Here is a 14,611-nt window from a genome sequence, read left to right as displayed (position 1 = left end):
GAGCGACTTCACTTTCACTTTTCACTTTCATGCATTGGAGAAGGAAATGGCAGCCCACTCCAGTGTTCTTGCCTGGAGAATCCCAGGGATGGGGGAGCCTGGTGGGAGCTGTCTATGGGCCATGACTGAAGCGACTTAGCAGTAGCAGCAGAGGTTGTGTGGTGGGGCTTCCTAGGTGGCGCTGGTGGTAAAGAACCTGCCTGCCAATGCAGGAGATTGAAGAGATGTGGGTTCCATCCCTGGGTCGGGAAGATTCTCTGGAGGAAAGCAGGGCAACCCACTCCAGTATTCTTGCCTGGAGAATCCCATGGATAGAGGACCCTGGAGGGCTACAGTCCTTAGGGTCACAAAGAGTTGGACACGACTGAAACGACTTAGCATGCATGCACACATGAGGTTGTGTGGCATTGTATTTTCTTAGAATCAGCCCATATCAACTAAGTTGTTGAATTTATGTGTGTAGAGTTGTTTATAGTGTTCCCTTATGTCTGCAAGGTTTGTAGTGATGTCTCTTGTTTGATTCCTTATACTGCTAATTTGTGTTTTCTCTTTTTTTCTTTGTCATTTTTTCTAGAAATTTGTCAACTTTATTGCTGTTTCCAAAGAACTGTCTCTTTTTTAATTTATTTTCTCCATTGTGTCTTTGTTTTCCATTTCATTGAATCTGTTCTTTATTATTTCCTTCCTTCTGATTGCTTTGATTTTCTTTCTTTTTTTCTTGATTCTTGAGTCAGGAGCTTAGATTATTGATTTGAGACTTTTATTTTTTGTAATGTATGCATTAAGTGCTATAAATTTCCCTGTTAGCTATGTCCCACAAACTTGAATATGTTGTGTTTTCATTTTCATTTATTTTAAAGTATTTTTGAATATACCCTTAGATTTCTTCTTTGACTCATGGATTATTTAGGACTGTGTTATTTAGTTTCAAAGTGTTTAAATATTTTCCTGCTATTTTTCTATTGCTTATTTATTATATGACTTCCTTGGTAGGTTAGTCACTCATTTGTGTCTGACTCTTTGCAACCCCATGGACTGTAACCCACCAGGCTGCTCTGTCCGTGGAATTCTCCAGGCAAGAATACTGGAGTGGGTTGCCATGCCCTTCTCCAGGGAATCTTCCTGACCCAGGGATCAAACCCAGGTTTCTTGCATTGCAGACAGATTCTTTACCATCTGAGCCACTATTTATTTTAAATTTGTTGGAATTGTAGCATGTATTTTATCATAAGTGACCAGTCCAGGTTCGACGCATAAATTTTCCTCTGTTCATTTCTTTGCATTTGTGCTTTTTTAATAAAATTCTTTTTTAGAAATAAAAAAAAAAATTTGTTGAGTCTTGTTTTATGGTCCATGATATAGTCTATATTGGTATATGCTCCTTGGGCACTTGAAAAGTGTATGTATCTGTTATTATTGGTTTTAGTATTCTGTATATTACATTAGGTCCTGTTAGTTGTTTGTGATGTTCATTTCTACATCCTTGTAGATTTCCTACCTAGTTTTTCTATCAGTTGTTGAGACCTAGAGTGTTGAAGTCCGTTACCAGTGCTGTAGATTCGTCTGTTTCTCTAGGGAAAGAATTCTGTCTTTACAGCTTTAAAACCAGTTCATCAGTTTTTGCTTCATATATTTTTCAACTTTGTTTTTTGGTAAATACACATTTGATATTGCTATGTATTTCTGCTATGTATCCTGTTGTCATTATGTATTGCTGCTCTCTGTCTCTGGTAATTTTCTTTGCTTTGAAGTTTACTTCATCTGATATTAATATAGTTATTCCTAGTCTCCTTTGATTAATGTTTACATGATATATCTTTTTTCTCCTTTAACTTTTAACCTGTCTATATCATTATATTTGAATGAGTTTCTTATAGACAGCATAAAGTTGAGTCATACTTTTACATCTACTGTTCTCATCTCTGTCTTTTAATTGATGTATTTAGGCCATTTACATTTCATGTGATTATTGATATGTTAGGGTTTAAATCTGCCACATTACTTTTTTGTTTTCTGTTTGTTCTGTTTTTTAATTTCTATGTTTAATTAATTAATTTGCTTTTCTGTGGGTTAGTTGAACTTTTTTAGGCATATGTTTTAACTGTTCCCCATCTGACCTTCACTCATACTAAAAGTATGGGTGTGATCTCGTTATTGCTGGGCAGTGGTGAGAGCCCTGCCTCTCCCCTAGTCTTCCTCTAATACCACTCCAGTGGAGACGGGGAGGGACATGTTATTCCTGGCAGTGTGTGGAAATCCAGGCTCTTCAGGTGATCACCACTAATGGAGGCATCATCACCAACCAAACAAGAATGAAATCCCAGCTCCCTACATGGTTTTCTTTTTATTTATTTATTTTTGGCTGTGCTGGGTCTTCATTGCTGTGCATGGACTTTCTCTAGTGTGGCAAGTGGAGGCTATTCTCCAGTTGCAGTGTGAGGGCTTCTTATTGAGGTGGCTTCCCTTGTTGGGGAGTACAGGCTCTAGAGTGTGCAGGCTTCAGTAGCTGTGGTGCATGGACTCAGTAGTTGTGTCACACAGGCTTAGTTGCCCCACTGCATGTAGGATTCTAGTTCCCAGATCAGGAATCGAACCCATGTCCCCTGCACTGGCAGGTGAATTATTAACCACTGGACCATGAGGGAAGTCCCTACATGGTCTTCTTTGGTGCCGTGAGAGTGAAGGATTGGGGGCAGTACCTTACAACCTTGTAAGAAGTCTAGGCTTCTCATTCAGCCTTTGCTGGCATAGGTAGGGGTGGGGCTACATTTTTTTCTGTGGTGCTTGACTGGAGCAGAGTGGTAACTGACTAAAAGTTTTGTATCTTGGTAGGCTTTCCTGGTCCTTGGGCCAATGAAAACAGGCTTCAGTTTGTGCTTTCTTTTTGTTTACACTCATTCATGCTTCTGGGTTGCCAGCTTCTTCATCTCCAAGTCTGAGATATATGAAGCAAAAGAAAACTCAGGGAACTTGCTATGATGTTGTTATTTAGCTCCTGAGGTCCCTAGCTAGTCTCCCTTCTCTCCACCTTCAAGAATCTTCCTGTTTGTTTTATATGTACTTTCCAGGATTTTTAGTTGTAATTAGTGTAGGGAATAAGGGGAAATATTTATTCCATCTTCCAAGAAGCAGAAGTTGCATGTTTTTTTTTTTAAAGAAAAGTAATTTATTTGCATAGTTTAAAAAGTTAAAGAATATCTGACAAGAATCTGCAGTCCCTTGCCCCTTCCTCGTGCACTCCTGGGTTTAATGTTTTGGAAACAACCAGTTCCAACATTTCAGCCCTTTTTTTTTATTATTTACTTCCATGTTTCTAAACAATATGCTCACTCTGCTACTTACTGAACTAAAAAAATTTAGTATCTATTGATTTTCTGTGGTGGTAGATAATGATTTAGGTTTCTCATATATTTTACATAATTTTTGTGATCCTTTGAATATAGTTATATCACTATTTTTTAATCAACTGGTATCAGTGATTATATCATTACAATAATGTAAATAGTATTCTTTAATTTTTTCCAAGTTGTTCCATCCAATATACTTCACACCTGTCCTTTTCTCCTCCCTCAAACATTCCATTGTATTAACTCATCTATCATAAGATCCTCTTTACTGAAGATTTTCCTCCTTTAATGTCCTTTTCTTTCTTCTTCCTATCTGAACTGATCACTCCCTTAGCCTGCTTGGCTAATCAGCCTACCTACCTAATTTTATACCTACCTACTTACCTATTGAAATTAAGCAAATTTAGCAGAATACTAGCAGTTGTTGAATCTAGGTGAATGATACATGGGTATTACTCCTACTTATCTTTCCCCTAGTCTGTGTGTTTAACATTTTCAAACCAAAATGTTTTGAGGAAGAGTCCTATGCCATTTTGATTCTTATTCCTTTGAATGTAATTCGCCTTACCCTTCCTGTGTGAATCATGTATGAGATTCCTTTTAGAAACTTTTCTCTTCCCCAGATGTTCTGAAGTTTCAATGCTGTGACCTAGGTTTAGGGTCTTTGAACACTCACTATGTTGGACCCTTTGTGAGCACTTTTAACCTGAGACTCATGTTTTTTGGGACTGGCAAATTCTCTTATGGTATTCATTTGATAATTTCCTGCCCTTTAGTTTTTCTTATATTTTACAACCAAGGATTAATTTTTTGGATATTGGATTTCCTGAATTGATTTTATAAGACACTAATATTTTCTGCTTTCTAACTCCTTATCATTTTATTCTACCTTTTGGAAATAAATTTTCTGTTTTTTTCCTCAATTTATATTGTTTATATCATGAAAAGATGTTGAATTTTGTCATATGGTTTTTATTTTTTATTCTCTTAATGTGATATATCACATTTATTGATTTGTGTATGGTGAGCCATTCTTGCATACCAGGAATAAATCCACTTAATCATTGTGCATGATCCTTTTAATGTGCCATTGAATTTAGTTTGCTAGTATTATGTTGAAAATTTTTGCATGTATATTCATCAGGGATGAAGTATTCTTTTCTCACAGTGTTTTTAAAAACTTTTTTGGCCATGCCACGTGGCATGTGGAATCTTAATTCCCCAACCAGGGATTGTATCCTTTGCACTGGAAGCATGGAGTTTTAACCACTGGGCTGTCAGGAAAGTCCCTCTCATAGTGTTCTTTTCTGGCTTTGGTATCAAGGTACTGCTGGTCTCACATAATATGTTTGAAGGTGTTCCCTCCACTTAAATTTTTGGAAGATTTTGAGAAGGATGATCATTAATTCTTTAGAGGTTTGGTAGAGTTCACTTGTGAAGCCATCTGGTCCTGAGCTTTTCTTTACTGGAAGGTTTTTGATTACAGTTTCAGATTTCTTAGTCATTATTGGTATGTTCAGAATTTCTATTTATGATTCAGCCTTGGTAGTTTATACATTTCTAGAAATTTATCCATTTCTTTTGGATTGTCCAATTTATTGGTGTATAATTGTTCACAGTAATCTCTTATGATCTTTTGTATTTCCATAGTATCAGTTGTAATGTATTCTCTTTCCCTTCTGCATTTATTTATTTGAGTCTTCTCCTTCTTTTTCTTGGTTAGTCTAGCTAAAAATTAGTTAATTTTGTTTATATTTTCAGTGAATCAAGTCTTAGTTTTCTTAACTGTTTCTATTGTTTTCCTTTTTCAGTTTCATTTATTTTTGCTCTAATCTTTATTATTTCCTTCCTTCTGCTAACATTGGACTTAGTTTGTTCTTTTTCTGGTTCCTTGAAGTGTAATGCTATTAATAGGTTTTTTTTTTTTTGAGATCTTACTTTTTTCTTAATGTAAACATTTTTTAGCTATAAACTTCCCTCTTAGAAATGCTTTTGCTGCATTCCTTAAGTTTTGGTAGGAAATTTTTAAAGGATAGGAAAATATAACTTTACAGTTAAATTAATTCTATAATATTATATTTTCTCAAAGAAAAACTGCCACTCTTATAAAAATACCCAGTCAACAGTTTTGTACCCTGATTGTGGTGCTGTGCTGTGCTTAGTCATTCAGTCACATCTGACTCTTTGTGACCACACGGACTATAGCCTGCCAGGCTCCTCTGTCCATGGGGATTCTCCAGACAAGAATACTGGAGTGGGTTACCATTTCATACTCCAGGGGATCTTCTTGACCCAGGGATTGAACCCATGTCTCTTGGGTCTCCTGCATTGGTCAGTCAGTTCAGTCACTCAGAATTTTGTGTATTATCTCATCAATTTCTCATAATAGTTCTCAGTGGTCAATACCATTATCACCCCATTTAACAAATGAAGAAACAAAAGCTTAGAGAAATAACTTGCCTAAGGCCATATATTAATAGCTAGTAAGTTTCAGAACTGAGATGTAAGCTAAGGTCTGTCTAATGTCTAAACTCAAGTATTTTGTCTTTTACTACATTAATTCTTCTAACAACCCCATCCTGATCAAGCTTAGCCTTTCTTTTTCTAGTTGCTGAAATGTGAGCTCCCTGAATATTGAATTTATTGTTCCAGATAGATATCTCAATGGTTCCCATCAGGATGACTATACACCACCAAAACTACTTACTCAATCTTAGTCTCCATTCTAATAATTCCCAAACTTTCCACATTTATTTTATTATCTTCTGAGATTTACTTTGATTTCCCAAATTCTTCCTGTGTCTTCTTTCACTACAGAGTAGCTGCCAAGAGCTTTCACCACTTATAGAATTTTTTCACTAGCATATTTCCCTTTGGCTTTTATATTTATAACTTTTCACTTTGTATGACTCCAGCTTCTCCGGCCTTCTGTGCATAGTGCCAGGTTGATATCATCTGAAAAATATGTAACTGGCTACATATAAACCATCCAATTTCATCTTTACATTCTGCTTCTCTCACACATGGCATCATTTTCCATAAGAGAGGTGTGCGTGCGTAACAGACTACATATAATGGTAGCTTTTCCTTGCTCTACTATTACATCAATTTCTTCCCTTACCCACCCATTGCTATGTGCTATCTTCTTCAATTTTATCAATACATCTGGCATTTCATTTCTCTGCGAGAGTTTGAGAAGAAAATCATATACCAAAGGCTTTTCTTCATCCAGACACATTTCACAGCCTTTGACATTTAAAGAATTTCAGAGAAATGCTAGTACTTGTCAGTCAAATATTGCCTATCCTTTGTTACTGTTTCTAGCACTTTGAGGAGCATGCATTCTGCCAATTTTAGCACTGTCTGAAGTTAGATTCCTTGTGTCACCTTGATCATCATTTCCTTTTCCTCTCAGGGGCCATTGAAAACAGTAGCCTTCAAAGCTTTGCTGAAGCTGCTATCCTCCAAAGTCATGTTGAACTCAACAGTGAGGCTGGCAGGACTGGGAGCATTTCTCTACTTCAACAACTGGATCCTGCTGCTGTTCACTTCTGGAGCTGTCATGTCAGTTTCAATATCAGCTGTCTCTTTCTCCTTTGATTGGGTGCTTCAACATAAAGCCATGGCCCATCCCTTCTCTCTGCTCCTAAAAAATTCTGAAAAAACTCTATGATCCAAATTTCTCTTTTTGTACTGTCATTCTGTCCAATTTGTCCACTAAGGCCACCACCAGCCAATATTCTTCATTACGCACCCATTCTCAAATGTTCATAGGTCCCACCTTTAGTTTTGCTTTAGCTTTTTGCTTTTCACCTACGTCCTTGATTCTGTATACAACTTCTCCTTACTTGTTCTTTGATTTTTGCCATTTTGCTTTTGTTCTTTCTCTCTTTGCTCTCCATTACAACACACCTACGTTTTGGAATTTGTGTTTGACTCTGGAAAGCCATTGGTTTGGCCCTTTCCCTTGGAGAGTTTCCTTGAAATGTTATTTTGCAGGTCTCTCCTGTCACATCCTAAAACTGTCATGAAGCTTCTGAGAATTTATTCTGGAAAAAATAGTAATACATGTGCATGAAGATATAGATGTACAAGGTTTTCAGCACAATACTGTTTACAATGTAAAAAATTATGCACGACCAAAATTTATATCAAAAATTATTAAATAAATTTTGGTACTGCCTTACAATGAAACACTAAAAGTGCATTTGAAATAACAATGTAGAGTTATATTTATTGACATTGAAAACTTCTTCAAAAATTTTCACAGGCAGGTTACAAAGTATCAATACACTATGATTATATATATCATGTTATATATATAGTATATTTGTTAAACTCTACTGAATCTAGTCAGGCAGATTTCATTGTGAATATCAGCTTGATGATTTATTAGCTGTCTGACTGGGAAAATTATTAACTTCCCCATGTCTTGATTTGCACATTTGTGAAATGAGGATGCCCCTTCACAGATCACTGCCTTGTCATGGAGAAGGGGCTTGCATAACTCAATGAAGCTGTGAATTGCCATGTAGGGCCACCCAAGTTGGATGGGTCATAGTGGAGGTGGAGAGTTCTGACAAAATGTGATCCACTGGAGGAGGGATCACCCCAGTATACTTGCCGTGAGGACCTCATGAACTGTATAAAAACAGAAAAAAGATATGACACCGAAAGATGAGTCCCCCAGGTTGGAAGGTGTCCAGTATGCTACTGGGGAAGAACAGAGGATGACTATTAATAGCCCCAGAAAGAATGCAGCAGGTGGGCCAAAGCAGAAATGACACCCATTCGTGGATATGTCTGGTGGAGAAAGTAAAATCTGATTCTGCAAAGAATAGTATTGTATAAGAACCTGGAATGCTGGGTCCCTGAATCAAGGTAAACTGGACGTGGTCAACTAGGAGATGGTAAGAATAAACATTGACATCTTAGGAATCAGTGAACTAAAATGGATGGGAATGGGCAAATTTGATTCAGATGACCATTATACCTACTATTGTGGGCATGAATCCCATAGAAGAAATGAAGTAGCACTTCCCCTCTCAGAGGATGAGATGGCTGGATGTCATCACTGATGCAATGGTCATGAACTTGGGCAAACTCCGGTAGATGATGATGAACAGGGAGGCCTGGTGTGCTATAGTCCATGGGGTCACAAAGAGTTGGACACGACTGGGTGATTGAACAACAACAAAAACGAGGATGATAATAGTATCTAACTTGTAGGATTTATGTGAAGATTAAGTGATATAATTTGTGTTAAGTGCACAGGACAGTGACTGGATATTATTTACAGTCCAGTCGACTCTTGAACGATGCAGGTTTGAACTGTTCAGGTCCGTTATACATAGATTTTTTTCCATAATAAATCCTATAGTACAACACGGTCTGATCCATGGTTGGTTGAATCCACAGATGTGCAACTGGGGTTACAGAAGGCTGACTGTAAGTTATACATGGATATTTGACTGCATGAAGGATCCACACCTCTGACTCCTGAGTTGCTCAAGGGGAAACTGTATTTGAAAATTAAATAAAAATGTATATGAAAGTGTGTTGAAGAGCAGAAAGTGAAAGGTGATTGATAAATATTGAAACATATTATGGGTTTGTACTGATCATTTTGAGTATAGGAGAAAGGTCTCCTAAACTCTGAGATGTTCCATCCTCATGATATGCCACATAAGGATAGGAGGACTTCCCCTCTTAATAAGGGAGGAGAGTAAGGGCATTGCTACCCACAGGAAGTTACAGTTTTCTCAAAACTCAAATGTTTATGTCTATCATTTTTGACAAAATCATGGCTTAAGTAATTTATTTTGTTCCAGCTCTCAGAAGCCCTCCCTTTTTTGCAGTGTCTAATCAAAAATCAGGCCTTCAGTATCATCACAGGACAAAGTGATTGTAGGGATTTCTGAGAGTTTGTGTCACACAAGGTGGCAGGTGGGATAGAGAACTTTGTGTAAGGGGAACTTTGGGCTATGTGTGAAGGAGACACAATCGACCTCAACTATTTTGATATTTGAAGTTGTTATCATAGCTAAAGAGGTTTGTCACAGGAGGTCTTCATGGAGCACTCAGGCCATCTTCTTGAGCAGGAAGCCATTTCCCATGGATGGGAGAACTGCTCTTTCTTGTTTTCTCAGCATTCTTGGTTTGGCTGTTTCCTTTCTTACTCAATTTTCTAGACCTTAATTGTTCCTAGACTTTATAGTTACAGTTCCTAAACTTTATTCTGACGTATTCATTTTTAGGGAACAAATTATTTTATTAAAAAACAATGCTTTTTTTTCTGGTGGGGGGAGCAAGAAGAAGCCTGTTTTTGCTTAGCTTAATTTTTCTTCCAAAACAAGGCAAGCCAGCTATTGGAATCTTGCTGCCATCCTTCTGGTCCTCCCATCCTAAAAATAGGGGACTTTTCCTACACAACCCCAGAGACAGGAGGGACTTTCACACTGGTGCTGAGGGTCCTAGGGGCTGCTGGAAGTCCTTATTCCTTTCCAGAACCATCCATCCCTAGTAGAGCACAGAACCTGAAGCCTGGGCCAAGTCCCTGGTCTTTTCTTACAGTGCACAGAGTTTTTTTTTTTTTTTTTTAAGCCAATCTAATCCCAGGAGAGAAGAGGCAACAAAGCCAGAATATGAATATAACTTTAGTGGACCAATAATAAAATGCAAGAAGCCGCCCCCACAAATGTTTTTTTATAACCATCTTCAATTAGAGGTTTCCAAAGGAATAAGGAATGCCCAGTTAGTTCTGAGTTATATGGTGGGTAGTGCCAATTTTCTGGATATTTGTTAAGAATATATGGCAGGGAAACATCAGTTGAAGATACATACATTAACCCAGTGAAATTTTTGTGTTACATATGAGTAAAGCTTTATTCTTCATTTATTCAATAAGCACTGTAATATCCTACAATGTAGGAGGCACAGTGTTAGATACAATGAACTGAATGCGTAGCTGAAAGAGACACAAACTGTTTATAGAGTCTGGAAGGGGATACAAGATGTGTAGGATGTAATGAGTATCACAGAACCAAGGAAACTAATTGTTCTAGGAGTTTCAGGAGATACAGTGATCTCTTCTGATTGAAGGATTCATGGAGGAGATATATTGAAGGACAAGATGGAGAGGCATTTCAAGGAAATGAAATGGCATGAGCAAACACTGGAGAGAAATAAGGTTTTTTTTCAGGAACTATACATAGAGCTGGAGAAGACACTTGATATTGCCTTGGACTGCAAGATTAAACCAGTCATTCCCAAAGGAAATCAACCCTGAGTATTCTTTGGGAGAACTGATGCTGAAACTGAAGCTCCAATATTTTGGCCATCTGATGCAAAGAGCTGACTCACTGGAAAAGACTCTGATGCTGGGAATGATTGAAGGCAGGAGGAGAAGAGGGTGACAGAGGATGAGATGGTTAGATAGCATTACCGATTCTATGGACATGAATTTGAGCAAACTCCGGGAGACAGTAAAGAATAGGGGAGCCTGGTGTGCTGCAGTCCATGGGGTTGCAAAGAGTTGGACGCAACTTAGTGACTGAACAACAATAGTGCACAGTACATACGAATAGGAGGGGCCAAATATCTAGATTGATCAAATCACAAAATGTCTGGCCCTGAAAGGACATTTGAGATAATTGAATGTCATTTTATAGGTGAGGAAGCAAACAATTTTTTTTAAAGTAATCAAACTGATTTGTACTACTTTGAGGTTAGATTATACATAGCTTTAGATATTAGGTAAAAGATATTTCAGATCATTTGATAGGCAATGGAAAACACTGGGGATTTCTGATCAGCAAAGTGACAGCAACAGACTAGAGCCTATTATACAGAGTGAATTAAGCCAGAAAGAAAAACACCAATACAATATACTAATGCATATATATGGAATTTAGAAAGATGCAAATGATAACCCTGTATACGAGACAGCAAAAGAGACACAGATGTATAGAACAGTCTTTGGGACTCTGTGGGAGAGGGTGAGGGTGGGATGGTTTGGGAGAATGGCACTGAAACATGTATATTATCATATGTGAAACGAATCGCCAGTTCAGGGTTGATGCATGTTACAGGATGCTCGGGGCTGGTATGCGGGGATGACCCAGAGGAGGGAGGTGGGAGGGGGGTTCGGGAGGGGGAACTCATGTACACCCGGGGCAGATTCATGTCAATGTATGGCAAAACCAACCAATATAATATTGTAAAATAATTAGCCTCCAATAAAAATAAAAATTTAAAAAAAGCTCATTATAATAAATGTTTTGTACATTTACTATGTACGTGCCTGGGGCTAGCTTATATGTGGTACTTCATTTACTGTACTCTGTGAGATAGATATCATTATTAGCCATATTTGATAGATGAATGAAGTAAGGATCTTCGAGATTAAATGATTCCCCCAGATTCACAGAGCTCATAAATAGTTTGAGATTTGAACTCAGTAGTCTGGCTGAATGATAGTGCTAAACTACCACCAAGGTGTTGGATGTATTAGGAAGTGGTAGAAGGCCAGAGGAGGAACTGGAATAGGAAAAAGAATAGATTAGTTAGGAGACCATTGTAATAATTTTGGCAAGAGGTGTTCAGTTCAGTCACTCAGTCATGTCTGACTCTTTGCAAACCCATGGACTGCAGCACACCAGGTCTCCCTGTCCATCACCAACTCCCAGAGTTTACTCAAACTCATTTCCATTGAGTTGGTGATGCCATCCAACCATCTCATCCTCTGTTGTCCCCTTCTCCTTCTGCCTTCAGTCAATCCCAGGTCTTCAATCTTCATCAGGGTCTTTTCACATGAGTCAGCTCTTTGCATCAAGTGGTCAAAGTATTGGAGTTTCAGCTTCAACATCAGTCCTTCCAATGAATATTCAGGACTGATCCCCTTTAGAATGGACTGGTTGGATCTCCTTGCAGTCCAAGGGACTCTCAAGAGTCTTCTCCAAAACCACAGTTCAAAAGCATCAGTTCTTTGGTGCTCAGCTTTCTTTATAGTCCAACTCTCACATCCATACATGACTACCGGAAAAACCATAGTTTTGATGAGACGGACCTTTGTTGGGAAAGTAATGTCTCTGCTTTATAATATGTTGTCTAGGTTGGTCATAACTTCCCTTCCAAGCAGTGTCTTTTGATTTCATGGCTGCAGCCACCATCTGCAATGATCTTGGAGTCCAGAAAAATAAAGTCAGTCACTATTTCCTCATCTATTTGCCGTGAAGTGATGGGACCGGATGTCATGATCTTAGTTTCTGAATGTTGAGTTTTAAACCAACTTTTCACTCTCCTCTTTCACTTTCATCAAGAGACGCTTTAGTTCTTCTTCACTTTCTGCCATAAGGGTGGTGTCATTTGCACATCTGAGGTTATTGATATTACTCCTGGTAATCTTGATTCCGGCTTGTGCTTCATCCAGCCCAGCATTTCTCATGATGTACTCTGCATATACGTTACATAAGCAGGGTGACAATATGCAGCCTTGACATACTCTTTTCCCTATTTGGAACCAGTCTGTTGTTCCATGTCCAGTTCGAACTGTTGCTTCCTGACCTGCATCCAGATTTCTCCAGAGGCAGGTCAGGTATTTCCATCTCTTTCAGAATTTTCCAGTTTGTTGTGATCCACACAGTCAAAGGTTTTGGCATAGTCAATAAAGCAGAAATAGATGTTTTTCTGGAACTCGCTTGCTTTTTCAATGTTCCAAGGGATGTTGGCAATTTGGTCTCTGGTTCCTCTTCCTTTACTAAAATCAGCTTGAACATCTGGAAGTTCACGGTTCACGTACTATTGAAGCCTGGCTTGGAGAATTTTGAACATTACTAGTGTGTGAGATGAGTGCAGTTGTGCAGTAGTTTGAGCATTCTTTGGCATTGCCTTTCTTTGGGATTGGAATGAAAACTGGTGTTTTCCAGTCCTGTGGCCACTGCTGAATTTTCCAAATTTGCTGGCATATTGAGTGCAGCACTTTCACAGCATCATCTTCTAGGATTTGAAATAGCTAAACTGGAATTCCATCACCTCCACTAGCTTTGTTCGTAGTGATGATTCCTAAGGCCCACTACTTCACATTCTAGGATGTCTGGCTCTAGGTGAGTGATCACACCATCGTGGTTATCTTGGTCATGATGATCTTTTTTGTACATTTCTTCTGTGTATTCTTGCCATCTCTTCTTAATATCTGCTGCTTCTGTTAGGTCCATACCATTTGTGTCCTTTAATGAGCCCATCTTTGCATGAAATGTTCTCTTGGTATCTCTAATTTTCTTGAAGAGATCTCTAGTCTTTCCCATTCTATTATTTTGCTCTATTTCTTTGCACTGATCACTGAGGAAGGCTTTCTTATCTCTCCTTGATATTCTTTGGAACTCTGCATTCAGATGGGTATATCTTTCCTTTTCTCCTTTGCTTTTTGCTTCTCTTCTTTTCACAGCTATTTGTAAGGCCTCCTCAGATAGTCATTTTGACTTTTTGCATTTCTTTTTCTTGGAGATGATCTTGCTCCCTGTCTCCTGTATGATGTCATGAACCTCCATCCATAGCTCTCCAGGCACTCTGTCTTTCAGATCTAATCCCTTAAATCTATTCCACACTTCCACTGTATAAACGTAAGGGATTATACATACCTGAATGGTCTAGTGGTTTTCCCTACTTTCTTCAATTTAAATCTGAATTTGGCAATAAGGAGTTCATGATCTGAGCCACAGTCAGGTGATTAAGACCAAATCATGTGTGGGAGTTATTCGAATAGAGAGGGAGAGACTCAAGAACTATTTTTAAAAAAGATCTGATAGCTGTCTTTTCACCTTGCTTATAATTTCCTTTGCTGTGCAGAAGCTTTTGATTTTAATTAGGTCCCATTTGTTTATTTTTGCTTTTATTTCCAATATTCTGGGAGGTGGGTCTTGGAGGACCCTGCTGTGATTTATGTCAGAGAGTGTTTTGCCTACGTTCTCCTCTAGGAGTTTTATAGTTTCTGGTCTTACATTTAGCTCTCTAATCCATTTTGAGTTTATTTTGGTGCATGGTGTTAGGAAGTGTTCTAGTTTCATTCTTTTACAAGTGGCTGACCAGTTTTCCCAGCACCACTTGTTAAAGAGACTGTCTTTTCTCCATTTTATATTCTTGCCTCCTTTGTCAAAGATGTTCATTGCAGCATTGTTTATAATAGCCAGGACATGGAAGCAACCTAGATGTCCATCTGCAGACGAATGGATAAGAAAGCTTTGGTACATATACACAATGGAGTATTA

The sequence above is a fragment of the Moschus berezovskii genome, chromosome X, assembly GCF_049115385.1.
Source record: "Moschus berezovskii isolate FMDL1 chromosome X, NW_MosBer_1.0, whole genome shotgun sequence".
NCBI classification, from domain to species: domain Eukaryota; kingdom Metazoa; phylum Chordata; class Mammalia; order Artiodactyla; family Moschidae; genus Moschus; species Moschus berezovskii.
The sequence above is the reverse complement of the archived record's forward strand: the minus strand, read 5'-3'. Positions refer to the sequence as shown.